Raw genomic sequence first — 15,278 nt, 5'->3', positions numbered from 1 at the left:
CCTGTATATGCTCAAAATTTGACTTCCCATTTGCTAAAAAGAAATGGGTGCTTCTCATCTGAGGAAGGCATCAGTCAAGCGTGGTATTAGACAAATGAAAGAATGAGTGCTATGATCATTGCCAAGAATGCCTGTGGGAGCAGACTTGTTCGGGATGCTCGGTGGAGAAGCCCTGGCAGCCACTACTCCTGCCCTTCAGGGCGGTTTTGTTTTCGGGGGAGGGAAGACAAGAGAGCAATCGCAGTGTGCCTGGCACAGAGCAGCCGCTTCGGAAATTTCCACTCGAGCGAGAATTGGGGCCAGCAGATGGCACTGCGAGGTAGTCCAAGAAAAGGCAGCAGGTAGCCGTGCTGCGGCAGCTCGCTTCGGCGGGTTGTAGCCGCTCACCTTCCGCAGGCTTCTTTATCGTTACCATTCTCTTCTCCCGCACCTCACGAGATGAGAAATGCAGTAATCATCACTGGTAGAAATGAAAAGGAAAGAACGGCAGAGAATTGGTTTATTCCTTCTCTGAGACAATGGCTGGGCTATGTAAGTAGCATTTCTCCAAACTCTCAGCTGCCTTCAAGTCTGGCATTGCATCCCTTCATTTATTTACCTATTTATCCAAATCTGTCTTGCTGCCTTGTTTCTCTGCTTTATTTGGTAGAATGGCCTTGCACAAAAAGTTTTTCTGCCATGCACATTGTGAGGGTTTGTCCCCCAGGTAGATCTGTAGTGGTCTCCATGGTCTGGGCTGCTTAAAAATGAAAGATCTCAGTCTCAGCTTCCATTTGTAGCACTAAGGGACACAAGTCTCCTTATATGACAAGCTGTAGCCCTAACATTACCACTGAACCATTGCGTGACTTCCTATGTTACATTTTCCTATTTCCTTTTCCCTTTGGATGAGTTTCTCCACTAGGCTGTTCAAAGTAATAGTTACACACCACACTGCACACCAACATATAGAACTGATCTTAATGTATGTGGAGATGCCACCATCACAATAATTACTGACCAAATTAATCAACTTTCTGTTTGTAGTGCCTGTATTCTCCTTGAGGGGTAGCTTAGGGAAATGAAAGTATGCATACAGACTCTTTTTTCTCTTAGAAACCACGTAAGATTTTTTGTTGTTGTTGTTGCTATTGCTGTTCTGTTTTTTACATTACTATGTATGTAGATAAATTCATCATTTTGCTAAATGGGCTTTAAAAAAAAAAAAAAAAAGTGCTCTTGCAGTGTGTCTCTAGGCAAAACAAGCCATGCCAGCATATAATGAGATTTGCAGAGTTTTCAGAGCTGCAGGATGCTGTCAGAAAGAGCAGCTCTGGTCTGCAGCACTGCTTTGTGCACAGAGAGGAGGTTTCATCACCATTCCCACGTGGAGCCTGAAGCTTAGAGCCAGCAGTCTATCAGCTGTCCATATGAGATCCCCTGGCACTGCTGCATTGCTTGATTTTGATGGGCTTTAAGGCTGTTTTGGCCCAACAAATGCCGTGCAATAGATCACAATGATTTCAGGCTCCCAGAGACTCTGGTACAATGGTGTGACTCCTTCCTTTGATAAATAATGAAAGCCCCAGATGCCCATTTATGGTAAACATATTGCATATGGGAAAAGGAGGGGATTAGCTATAGATTGCCAGGGTTGCTCATTCTATATTTATGAGCAACAGAGGAAAGGTAACTGAGAGGGGAGTGATAGAGACAGAATACTTTAGCACTCTGAAAGATCACTATGCCCAGCACCAGCCTTGTTTAGGGAGCAATGGACCTGAGATATGGATGTATTATCCCAACTTTATGCATTTATTTACTCAATAAGGAAATCAGCCCTAGGTGAACAGGAACTTACAATGGTGGCATCCCTCAGCAAGCTGGAAATCAATGAAAATAATTCCGTATTCATTGGTGTGACATTAGGCCATGAAGGTGGTGGAAAAAAAATAAAGAATCCTGTTTGCATAAGGAAAGAAACTTGGGTTGCTTTTATACAGTGTCATACTTCTTAGGTATTTTGTGCCAGTTCCACAGGTCTTGCTCTGGTTAGCATATTTAAACACGTGTTTTCAAGGTTAGTTTGACATCAGCACATTTACTGCTAATAGCATGAGATCGTTCAGCAAAGCCTGCCTGGCTACTACTCGGTGTCCCAAATTGTTGTACAGTTCACTCATATAATCTCCTAGCAGTCAGATCTATGGAGCATGTTATTGCTAATAGAGCAATATTTGCACTTTCCCTGGGGAACCTGTAGTCCTTAGACTGCCAGCTGCCAATGTATGTGGCCTGAACATTACGAGATGTCATTCAAGGTGCTCTCAATAACTTCGACTGAGTAATGGAGAGGTTTTTGTGTTCTGGGCATTTGATCTGCTGTTCCTAGTCCATCAGTTCAGTTTATTTCCTCCATGGTTTTCACTAACATTAAGATTAAAAAAAATATATCGGTGTGAAAAGAAGCAAGGAAATCCACTCCTTTCCAATCCTGGCTGGTTCAAATGCCTCCCAGAAAATAAAGCCAATTTTCTAGGGGCTTTGTTGATACCCTCACTACCATCTCAGGGTTAGGAATCTTTTTATTTCAGTGTTTAATATGTACAGCCTCAAGGATTCTGACTAGTATTATTTTACAGTTGGCAAAACTAAGCAACAATAAAACAACTGAAGTTTTTGTTTTTGTTTCTTTAAACAAAATAATGTATGAATAACACTAGTAGGAATATAACTGATAGCAAAGCCCTTGTGTCTTTGTTTCCTGCTGTACACAATTAGCAATTTCCTCGTACAGTATGAGTGTCTATAATCAGGGAAATGGGAGGCTTTGAACAAACAAGTTTTATTCCATTCAGTACTGAAAATATTTCCTTGAACAAGTTCAGTGTCTATATTGCTTCCCAGCAGTGTCTGCACGAGGGTAGAAAAACATTAATTTAGATGAACATATATGCATGTGCATAGTAGCAATGTATTTTAATGGAACATTAAAATATTGCTGTGTTAAGTTACAGTGCACTTCATGTGGAAGCAGCATCCATGTAAATATCAGTTAGATGTATTATGATCTGCACAGTGCAGTAAACAGCAGATGGTTACACGATGATGGGACACTAAAAAGTATTTATCATGTTTTTCAAGGGTACTGCCACTCCTATTTGTTTTCAGGATGAGTGGCTAAGTTTGATGCCTGGCCTTTAATACAGAGCCCTTCTAAACATGCAGTGGCATTACATGTCATGCAGAGGATTGACTGAAAATGACCTGGTCCTGACACAATCGACCAGGTTTCACAAACCAATACTGCTGTGGACTTAGAGCAGGTTTGTGCTGGCACTCTGTTATGATGTTTTGTGTCAGCTCAGTGGGATTGTGGATGAATTGCTGAGTAATATCCTTAACACTCTTTATAACTGCTCTGCTAAGTGGAATTTTCAAAAAGGAGACTCCTGGAGGAGAAGGAATGTTAAGCTGGGTCTCACAGATCTCTTTTTCCTCCTTGTCTGCATGCCTGAACTCATGGGCGTGTATGTTCATGAGACATCTGATTTGTACCTCAGAACCAGACTGCTAAAAAAAGAAGATCAAATCAAATTGTTGGTTTTAATCTTCAGGACTTCTTTCATATTTTTTTAATTCTCTCATCAAATGTAGTGATTTCTCTCTCTCTCCCTCTGACTTAACTATTTTTATTTCATTGTTAGTTTGATTTCTTTTCCTCACCTTCTGCTTGTCTGACTCTCTCCTTAGCATTTTGTTCCCATCCTATGATCTATTTGACTTCCTTGCTTGCTTCATCATCTCCACACGTGTTATCAGTAAGGCTTATGGATTTCTGACTGCTTAGTGACCTGTGTTATTTTAGTGCTGTAGTTTCTCAGTACTGTCTGTCAAGGTCTTCGCAAATGTATGCTTCTGCTATGTGCTATTCAAGAAGTGAAGTGAGTTTGAGTCACCCTTAGGTTATAAAGTGATTAAATAATTCCTAGTTTCTCATTTAAGGCCTTTCTAAATGAGACGTTGATGGCCCTCATGACTAGGCAAAGTTATGCTAAAGCTTCACTGAATCTCCCTGTTTATAACTGAACATATGTACTGAACACATGAATAAATATCAAAAGGAAAGACAGAGAGGGAGATATACCAGGTATACTTATCTGTTAATCTATATTACTTGTATAAGAGAGTAAACAACTTCAGAGAAAAAATAAGACTGGTTCAGGTCATGTCTGTGGCTATCCATTCTCAAGCAAATATCTCTCTGTGAGCTCCTCATTCCTTAGCTCACAACAGACTCAGTCTCATAGTCTCAGCTTCTCTCTAGCTATTAATAAAACCAAGTTCCCAAGGGAAAGGGCTCTGCTCTAAAGTAGTTGCGGAAGATGTTTCAGTAAGGAACTTTCAGTTTTGCAAAGCAAATCTCAGTGCAGCACTGCAGGAAGACATGAATTCTGTTACCTGAGCTATGGGTCCTTCTTGATCTCTAATAGACACACCTGGCAGCCCGCTGCCCAAGTTCACTTATCAGTCATGTTGACTGTCAGTTCTGTGTGGTCTTCGTAAAATGAATGGTATCAAAACCCCAAATTGATCAAATAAATTAAGAATGGAGAGAAAACCATCCCAATGAGTGATCAATAGAAATCAAACTTTCAGTAGTGTTCCTTTAACTCACCACTTGAATAATCCTGACCAACATTGCTGCTTCAGTTCACACCAGTGTTACCATATATAACACGTTATTTCCCCTCCATGAAAGGTCACTTGAGACTTCTGTGTGAAAGCATGCATGTTAAAAGTTTTGGGGCACTTGGGGAATGCACACCCTTGCACAAAAAAGTTTTAGTCTTTTGAGCAAGTATGCAATACAAAGGGAAGAAAGAGTTAAAGTCTGTTTCTTCCTTTTAGCATGATGGTATGCGAGCCAACCTCATTGTGTGTGCAGAGCAGCTATAGCAGCCCAGAGTGCTTCACCAATTAGTTACAGCTCACATTTCCCTTGTTTCATAAATCATGGGTTTATAAGGCCTGGTTGCAATACTGGCAGTATGTGGTTAAGACATTTTTATTGGAGGGGGGGATGTGGGAGGAAGAAAATGAAAGAATAAAACGTGCTTATTCTTTTTCTTTTCTTTTCTCTCTTTTTTTTTTTTCCTGATGTACACTGAAAAAGGAAGCAAGTTATTCTCAATACACAGAAGCTGAATAATTACTTCTGTTTCTTAGGGCTGTGTTATCATATTTAATGTATTTTTTCATTAAGCGTATCAGACAGCGACCAATGAATGTAGAATAGTTCTCTCTTACCCCCCAGCACTGAGTGCTAATGGTGCTGAATTGCTGTGATACTACACATGTCTCTGAAAGTAACAAATGCTGTGTGCTCCATTAGAAGCCTAGGAAGAAAGTCCAATTTAGTGCTTGGATGAACTGAAAGATATGCAGCTACATGTCCACCATTACTGTAGACTTTTGGGGGACTCTTCTGACTCCTCAACTGATGCCATTAAAACAGGAGTCAAGAAGACTGATATCTCTTTCCTCAAAGGTTGTTTATAGTACAAACACTCACACACACATAGATTTACTGCAGTTGTAACTGTAAATGTTGAAAAAAATAAAGTTATGCACATATGAGAGTCAGCAGGCTCAGCGAAGGCGAGTGTGATTTTGTGACTGTCATTTTTTACCAAGTGTCACTACTACACATGCTGGCTGTACCTACCAGCTGATTGCAATGTAAATATGAAGTCATTCAACTAAAACCTCTTTCTGACACTTTTTCAGTGCCTGAAAATGTCTCGAGCTTCTGTATGCCATCATGGAACATAACATTATAGTTCAGTTCCCAAAGAAAAACGATGTTCATGTCTTCCTTCCAATTTTCCCATTAATGAATCAGAATTACCTTTTAGTTAGCACTGCTTTTATTTTTATGGAAAGAAAATAAATCAACTGTACTGCACCAAGTCTTGGTAGTAGAATTTATCCTGGAAAGATACACAGTATCAGTGAGGTAAATAAATTTGAATCATTTACTCCAGTCAAATAGGAAAAGAACCATCATTTCTGAGGAGTGGTTCATCCATGCTTTGTGCTTACAGTTATTCATTTGAAATCTAACCAGTGAGATTTAACAAAGTGAGCCTCTCTGAAAGAGAACAAATTTATGGGTGTGTATGTGCCTTCTAATTGACCAAACTGAGAAGTGACCTTCTGTCTCTGGAAATATTAAGTCTCATAAAGATAAAATATAAGTTAATTTTGATTCAACTATACCATTATATGTAGTGAATAACTCATTTGCTATGAAAAGTCCCAGGAACAGAAATATGGAAAAAAAAAAAATAAAAAAAAATCAATGTGCATTTTCAACAATTTTACTCACAGGGCTTAGGTTAATGAGTAGATTAAGAAGGTCTGGATCCACTATTTCAATAAAGCAATTATACCTTCTATAAACAGAGGGTGTCCGGAGATTTATTAAGTAAATATCATATCAAAAAGAGGGTGAAGAGAAACTTAATTCTTCAGTACAAAATATTACAAGAGACTCCCACTGAAATAATTTAGAATAGCTCAGGAAAATTAAGAAAGATTGTACAGAAGTAGGTTTCCCTTGAGACGTAAGCTGTCTCTGTGTCATCTTGGTATTTGTAACCACTCCTGAAGTATGAGGTTGTCTTGGGATTATTCAGCCACTGTGTTTAAATAACTGGGTTATGTAACGTACAGTTATGTTTTGAAGTTACGTTGCAAACAAATGCTGCAATTTCCTGGGCTGAGGAGTCCCTCGTGAAAACAACATGTAGTTTATTTGTGCTTCATTTGTAAAGCAGAAAGCTATGGTTAAATACATACAAGTAATAAGTAAATTAATGGAGAAGCTAGCATATATATTTTGCCCTACTTACCTTACATTTCACCTCTATCTGCAAGACTTCAGTGGTCTGGAGACACTTTGCTGGCACTCTGCAGATATATTTTATGCCTTGGAATTATCCATATTTCCTTGGTTACTTATCCTAGCTGGGCTATATCTGTGTATTCAGATTTTCTTTGTCAAGACAAACCATACCTTCTTTGTCTTTGTCTTTTCTATCATTGTCAGTTTCTTACAGCTGGTGAAAAGCCTTGTTCTTTACTAAATAAAAGGCTCAAGCTGATCCCTGCTATAATTATCTTTTATTGGTTTTCCATGTACAGGTCTAACCATCTTGATTCTGTTGTGTAAGTATATTTGATAGCTTACATGTCAAATAACATTACTCATGCTAATTGAAGGCACTTTGATATAAACAGGAAATTGAAACTAAAGAAAATCAAACAAAGCTTTAAAGTCCTTCCACCCCCGAAAAACCAGCAACATAATGAACAGTGAAAAGAAGTTATTAATTTTAGGTCCATTGAAGATACTCCATTAAATGAAAAATCTGAGCTTTTGAAACAATGACCAATATGTATGTGAGTTAAACATCTGGAGAGAATACATAAAAAGAAACTCATGTAGAGAGAACAGAATCCCTGATAGAAAGTGTGTAGTCATAAGAACAGACTGTACTCTAACTCATGGTGAGGAAGGGAAGCATTAGCACATTAATTTTAAGAGTCTCAGTCTCGCTTTTATTTATATTTAAACTTTTAATCCTCAAATATTTAGTCATTACTAGTATTTAATGACTGGTTTGCTAATTGGGTATCCCTAGATGGAACTGATGGCAGTTAAACCCTTCTAAACTGATCATTAGCTGCAGTAATGATCAAATTCTTTGGGATTATTGCTGTTATAAAGCATAATTACAGATTATTACTGCAATAATTATTTTGTATTTTGTTTTCTCTAAAGAAAACATCCTGGAGTACTGTTGCAAAGCTCCAGTTATGTCTTGTTTTTAGCAATGTCATAGTGACAGTATCCATTTCTTCCAGTTAGAAGGGAAATATTTAAATGTTTGCTTAAAGTAGTTGCTATAGTAGGTGTTGTTTTGTCAGATGCTGGCTGAAGAAAGCATGAGTGATGTCTCTGAGTGTCTGGAAAACAAAACAAAACATCTGGGAAGATGAGGGGTGAATGAAATTTTAACTGATATTGTACAGTTTCACAGGTAATCTTTTAGATGGGTCAAGTCCTTATTTATTTATTTATTTATTTATTTATTTATTTATTTATTTATTTATTTATTTATTTGTCATTTTATCCCATTTCATGGCATGAATAACTTATCTTGCAGTTGATCAAGGAGCATTGATCCTACTACTTTCACTGCCAAACCAGAAGACCTCTCCTTTGCCAGCAGATGTGGACTAATCTTTTATGGAAATGGGATAACAGAAAGTCCATGGAACTCACCCAGTTCCCCTGATGAGCTAAGATAGCTCTATTTAGTTTTAAACCAGCTTGGGTACCTCTTAATACAGCATGTATTGTCAGAAATGTATGAGTAGATAACTATCCACACAGAAAATCAAACTAGATACATGTATTTTAGGAATGAGTCTATATGGGTGAGTGACCTCCAAACCTAACAGAAAAGACTTGTTAATCAAAAATATTTCATTCTCTCTTGTTCAGTTTTCCAGTTGCATTCACAACTCAGTGACATTTATTCTATTTCCTTGATTATCTTCCTGTTTTTACTTTTGGTCTAGCTGTATTTAAATACTCCAAGATGGTTATTCCTTAAATTTATCTTCAGTGCTTTGACCCAAGCATCTGAGCTCTTAAAAATTTATCATTTCCTTAACATATTCTCTTTCATATTTTCTCCAACAGGAAAGGAATCACTGACAAATTGACAATCTATTTGTGCCTCTTTTCTTTCATATTCAGATGCTGTGTTCTCAGGCTTGGTGATCATAAACTATTCCTGTATTTTGCAACTGATTTTTTAATTCAAGAGGAATTACATCTACTTTTCACTTCTGGGGTGGAACCTACATTAATAAGTGTAGGCTAAATCCCTCTGTGTTACCAAGGATAAGAAGCTATCTTGCTCCATGATTCACCTTTCTTACTCCTCCCGAATCCTTCACATTCACACTGTGTGTGTCTGGTACTTTATAAAGGTTATATCTAGGAGCTATATGGATTTGTTTGAAGGTCTCTAGACCCTTCTCTTGTCCATTTACCAAGACTTATCTCTCTTCAAACCCAGTGACCTAACCTTAACCTAAGTGGAAATATAAATTGCTTGCTTTCTCCCAGGTAGTCATATCTAAGAATTGTGGACTCTGAACTATGACAAATGTGTTTGAGCAGTGCAGAAACAACTGAAGCAAGAATCGTCTTATCACAGGAATATTAGAAAAGAAAACAACAACAACAACAACAACAAAAATACTGGTTACACTCATAAGCAGAAATCATGAACAAAAAGAAGGAAAAACTAAAAGAACAGACTAGGAACGGGATTTTTTTTTTTTTTTTTTTTTAATGGTAAATATCTTGCTAGCCTCTTGAATACCTGATGTGATAAAATAAATTAAGTGGGGATAGACAGAAAAGCAGAGTAGGTGGAAAGTGGACTTTCCATGGTGAGTAGAGAACAAGAAGGAACAGAGGTGGTAATATAATTTGATGAATAATCTTAAGCATATGGGTGACTAAAATGATTTCAAAGATTTGAACTTACACGTCTGCTTACTAATTGATACAGCTAGAACGATGAGATAGGAGTTTCAAACAGTTAGACAGAATCGCGTCCTGTCACGGTTACTTAGATACCTACGTCCTATGCCCGGACAGGGAAGCCACCCGGTGTCCCCCTCCCGCCGGAAACGCGAGGGGGGAAAAAGGGGTGGGATTAAAACAGCGGACAACTCTCAAGGGGAGTGGGAAAGAGGGAGAACTTATTTTACTAAATATGATATCGAATAGCCAGATTAAACTACAATCGATATTATATAATGGGCTAACCAATAATTGACAGTATAAAACAGAGAGAGAGTAGAGTCCCGTGAATAACCGAGGGGCCTACTGTGACTCTAAGGCGACACGGACTGGACGTCTTCCCTACTCTCCGAGAGTTCTGATGAGAAGAAAGGGACGCGGAATCCAGCGCTAGGTGAACGAGATATATTATACAGCGTCCTGGTCCCGTGACTTATCATGAACCCCTGTTGTTCTCTGGGATTATGTAGTGCTTCTTCTGTGGACGTGCACATTCATAGGAATGCCTCCGTACTGCAAGTACGAATTTCAGCATGAATGTGTTATGATGTGGAGAATGAGCTGGATATCTGATAGCAAATAATTATCAAAACCATGACATTTCCACCCTTAGTCTACCAGATTCATGACTATATTCCATCATGGTAAAATCACTTATCCATATACACTAACCTATACACGTATGTAACAAAATTATGATAGCGGCTAGAAGCAGTAGAATTACATGTAACACTAACAAATGTACATTTACTATAATATCAGCCTAACATACACTTACACATGAAAAAACCTTAAGACGATACTAATCATAAATACATAAACATTATATGATGCACTCCCCAGCATCACAAATTCCCTTGTGGTATCATCATTGACATCCCCATCTTCTGCATTAACTCTACGCAGGGCACCTAGTCCTGGAGCAAGAGCAGTTCCACGGGAGTAGGTTTTGAGCCTTTCCAAAGCTGGAAGCGACCAAACACAGCGAATTTCCTCCAAAAGATGTATCTTTTAAATGTAACAAACCAGAGGCACCCTTATCTCCTTCTACAGTTGTGTAGGTGGGGCTAGATGTGACTAAGGACACGCTAGCCGATGGACAGATCTTTATATTCACCAACTAAGTCGGCTTGCTGCCAGATTCTTCTCCGAGGGCTTAATGTTCCACCAACGCCATTGCCTTTTCAATATAGTTCTCAACAAACCCATTATGTTCAATTTTACCAGAGAAGCCTGTGGCATGGTAGGGAAGTATAGAGTAAATCCACCTCAATTGGCTCATGAATCTTTGGCCCACGAGTATTTATAAGGGAATTGTCGTATAAAGATCGGTGTCACCATTATTCAGATTTCATATTCTTTCTGGGTGCCTATGTGCCACAGGACTCACTGTTTTTCAAGATCCTAATATGGTTGTTTTCGAGCAGTGTTATCGACATAGTGGGAGAAGGTACGTGCTGTATGTTTCAAGCCACCCAGTGCGTTGCCTCTATGCCATGGGGTTGAGTACGTATAGCACTCAACCTCACTGCAAGATGTCGTTGGGCAAAGGTGTAATATGTCAACTGCACTGACCCTACCCCATATGTGTATGACTTTTGCTCACCGGCCCTTCCTTCCAGAGGAGGTTTCATCCTTTTAGAGCTTGTTTAATTATGCAACTATGTTTCGACTAATGCATGAATAATCTGCGCAATAGCGATCCAGCGCTATAAGTCCACCCCTCGCGTCTCTGGCCCCACTCTATAAGTGTCGCGTCCTTCTTCTCTTGATGCACCTGAGGTCATCACGGCATAGCGCCATCCGTACAGCTAGACAACTAATTCGACCTTATTCGTGAACAGTCCAAGTCACAATTTGAGCCACCTCAATTTGGCAGCTTTATCTAACCTGGATGGTGGTTTTGTTGTTACTTCGAGTAGCTCGACTTTTGGGCAACATGTGGCAGGTCACACATTGACGCACCTTGAGCTACACGCTGATAGTCTTTTGTTCGGAGGCCAGGGGACGTGAAGGGGGGCCCCCCGCCCAATTTTTTTGGGGGTTTTCCTTTTTTTTTCCCCCCCATTTAACGCATTTTCAATAAAAGCGGCCCAAACAGGATTTACCCTCTCCGGTGCAGTTGTTTTTGTTCCCACTCTGTAACCTACGCCCTCATAAGGCATTTGCCCACCATCCCATGAGTTTCAGTATAAAGGATACCAGCTGCATTGGCCCACCTCTCCGTTCAGCAAACATCTTAAGGCCAGTCTGACAGCACATATATCTATCGCTCTGCAAACTCGACTTCTGAATTCTCCCTTACTTCGTGGCCCTTGCAACCTGTCGTGGTGGGGCTCACAACAGCAGCTTTCCATTTTGCGATGCTCTCCCTACAACATCGAACTCAGACATGATCCGATCAGTGATATTAGGGCATATCTTCCCTTTTCATTTTCTGGTACATTCGTGTACCTCGGTGGACCCCTCTAGTATACAACACGTGTATACCTCATTCTGCTGGTCAACCAGTGTTTCACAAATCCTTTTAGCTTACAGGAGCCAGTCCATGATTCATCCTCTTAGGAACGTCTTCGTGAACACGCATCTGAGGTCCCTTCGACGCTCGCTGTTGCCACCCTGTAATCAGCCGACTTAATCCAACTTGCTCAGGATTGACATCGCCGGTCAGGGATGATGAGTGGCAAGGGAGACACTCGTATCCTTATGATACATTCCAGTCTCCCTCAGCTAATCCTGCGCAGTTCGTAGGTGCAAAAGGAGCTCGTGTTTCAGCCTCGACGTATCTTACGACGAATTCATGCAGCCACCGCAAACCTGCCCTCATACCGCGGAGATCTCCTTCTCGTTGCGAGTGTTAGCACTCTTTCAGTACCCCTTATCAACTACATGTAGAATCTCGGACCTCCACCAATCTCCAAGGTCCAGCCATACGGGTCCCTCCTGAGGCTCTTTGCACCACAAACTGCCAAGTGGGCTTCTGCTCCAGCCAGTCAGATATAATTAGAGGATGTTCCATTTACATCCTGTCAGGCCGTACTGAGCTCCCAGAGCTACTAGCTCGGGCTATCTCTGTTTAATCTGTCAAAAGCCTGCTGCTGGCAGGGCCCCCATGCATAAAAATCGATTCTTCCTTCCCGCCGTTCACTGATAAAGGGGGCGTTACAATGGGCTGTAGTATTGGATGTGATCTCTCCAAAAGCCTCCCACTGCACCAGGAAAGTTGTGTCTCTTTTCGTTGCCCTCAGTTGTGGAGACATGGCAGTGATTTTTGTCGATCACATCTGTTGCGGATTGTGACGACGGTCCATCCTGCCACTTTATGACCTAAGAACTGAATTCTGGGCAGTCCTTCTTACATTGAATGCTTCGCACCTTCTCACCTACAGCCCAAGCACGCTTGTAGAAGGAATATTGTACTGATCCTGCTCTCTTTTGTGGCAGTTCACGTACTTGTGCTGCTTGTTATCACCCCACACCCACTCAATTCAAATGCTCATCAACGTGTACTGCCAGGTGTTCAGAGCACCACCTTGTTTCCATACAAGTTGTGGACCAAACCATGGAAATGCGTTGGGCTGTAGTTTCCCACCCTCCTGGGGCAAACGGTTCCAAGTATACTGAATGCCCGCCCAGGTGAAGGCAAATAGTGGCTTACATTCTTGCAGCCAAAGTGAATAGAGAAGAAGGCATTGGCGAATGTCCAATGGTGGCATACCATTTGGACTTGCTGTTTTGACTCCACAGCTCGTACTGGAGTTCCAACATGTCTGCAACAGCAAGCGCTCAGAATGGGGTGCGTGACCGTTCTATTCAGGCCACGGTAGTCTACTGGTCAGCTCCATTCGTCCACTGGCTTTAGCACTGGCCATATGGGGACTTGGTTGGAAAGGGTGAGGTGAGTTTTACTGATCACTCCGTGATTCTGCCAACTGGGTGTGCGAATGGTCACAACTTCTCTGAGTGAATGTGGGATGCATAGCAATCCCTGTTGTGTCATACTTGCCGTTCTGTGCACTGTTCTTTTGTGAGCAATTCTGAGTACCTGCTGCTCTTTTACTCGTAGCAGCCCCACAACAGACGGGTACCTCTGACACGGCCAGGGCAAAACAGACAGCTGCTTAATGTTGTCCTGTCTACAGCAGGCTTATCCCAAAGGCGCCAATCGACCCCCTTAGCGATCCTTTGGAAATGCCACACTTCTGAGGTAAACTACAAGACCCATGTATACATGGGCCCTGGGCCAGTCACAATAGGATGTCTATATGCATCTTTGCCAGTGAGCTTATTTCAAGCCTCCAGCACATCGGGCATTCTTGAGAGCGCCCTAAGTCACTCCAGAAATATGGATTGACTTCTCATCATGTCCCTTCATGACTGGAGGCTATTAGGGTGCACTGTGCACCGTATTCCACTCAGCGCCTTATATTCCTGTGGTTCTCGAATGTGCCACGGCCATCGAATCCACAACACAGTCCAATAAACCTCTATTATTCCTTTCCCTCCCTGCTGAGGGCAGGGGCCCCCTCTTATTGGGTTACCTGTGATGATGGAGCAACTCAACTGGTGGTTGATATGTTAGTAGTTCTTTCACCGGTTGCTCGTAGGTGCAGAAGTGGGCTGATATGCCACTCCTCATGTCTTCTCCACGGTCATCGTAGGTAGCGCCAACACTGGGAACACACGCGGGTGCATATCGTACCCTATTGTTCTTTTGGCTCGAGCCTGGGAAGCGTGTGCGGTTTAACAGCTTTGAGCACTTTTGATGATCCGCAGCGTGGGTATGAGTAGGACTGACGACTGTTTGATCAGAGATCCTTATTAGACCTGTGTGGCCCGTACGGAGGATTGACCTTCAATCAGTTGTTTCTGATTACTAATGACGGGATCTCATTCACGATTAGTGATTGCGAAACACAAGTTTCTTGTCACATTCTCCATCTATCTCGGTTTTCTAGCCGTAGAAAACGAATGCACGGAAGCACTGCGGCATGCAGTGAGGGAAGCATGCTATCGGTGGTTTTGAAGCACTTATATACATCAGGCTCATACAACTTCGGGGCCATCTGTCTACACGAACCCTTTAGTAAACCTGTAACCAATATAGACTGTGTCCATTCTCTCTGGTGCTGTTACTTGTGATTTATCTCTCGCCCACATGTCAGGATTCGGCCTTCACTCTCTCCAGGTCAAGGTTCGCTTGGATCACGGGCTGTACAACATTTTCGCCCATGGGCCAATTCCTCAGGGCGCTGAATACCTTTTTGGACGGTATTCCAACTAATCAAATTTAGGCTTCAAAGCATCCTATATGGGGTACCTTTCTCTCACGGCTTCTAACAGCGCAACCAGAGAGTGAGCATGCCACTCCATCCGAACATCTGCTAATCCCTCTGTCGATACAATCATCTTGGGCATCTCTGAGCATGTTTCCTAGTTGGCGAGACTTCATTACCATCTAGAGACAAAGCTGTTGGCCCGTTTGTCCCAGCAGCGAAGCAACCAAGCAAGATACCTTCATTCTGACGCCGTGTGAACTCCTTTCTTGAGCCTTTGGATTTCAGTCAGCTTCAGAGGTCGACAATAGGTGATTTCCTCCTCATCATCAGTCTCTTCTTCATGCCTC

The 15,278-nt window shown here is 41.4% G+C and overlaps 1 long non-coding RNA gene across 1 annotated transcript in view; it reads left to right on the top strand.

Moving 5' to 3' along the window:
• The first annotated feature begins 354 nt into the window (after window positions 1–354).
• The window catches only part of LOC116652531, a 32,778-nt gene continuing 17,854 nt past the window's right edge, over window positions 355–15,278 (top strand). The window contains exon 1 of the long non-coding RNA XR_004305663.1: window positions 355–531. This is a non-coding gene — a long non-coding RNA (uncharacterized LOC116652531). The remainder of the gene's footprint in view (window positions 532–15,278) is intronic.

Source organism: Coturnix japonica, chromosome Z (assembly GCF_001577835.2).
Source record: "Coturnix japonica isolate 7356 chromosome Z, Coturnix japonica 2.1, whole genome shotgun sequence".
NCBI classification, from domain to species: domain Eukaryota; kingdom Metazoa; phylum Chordata; class Aves; order Galliformes; family Phasianidae; genus Coturnix; species Coturnix japonica.
The sequence above is the reverse complement of the archived record's forward strand: the minus strand, read 5'-3'. Positions and strand labels throughout refer to the sequence as shown.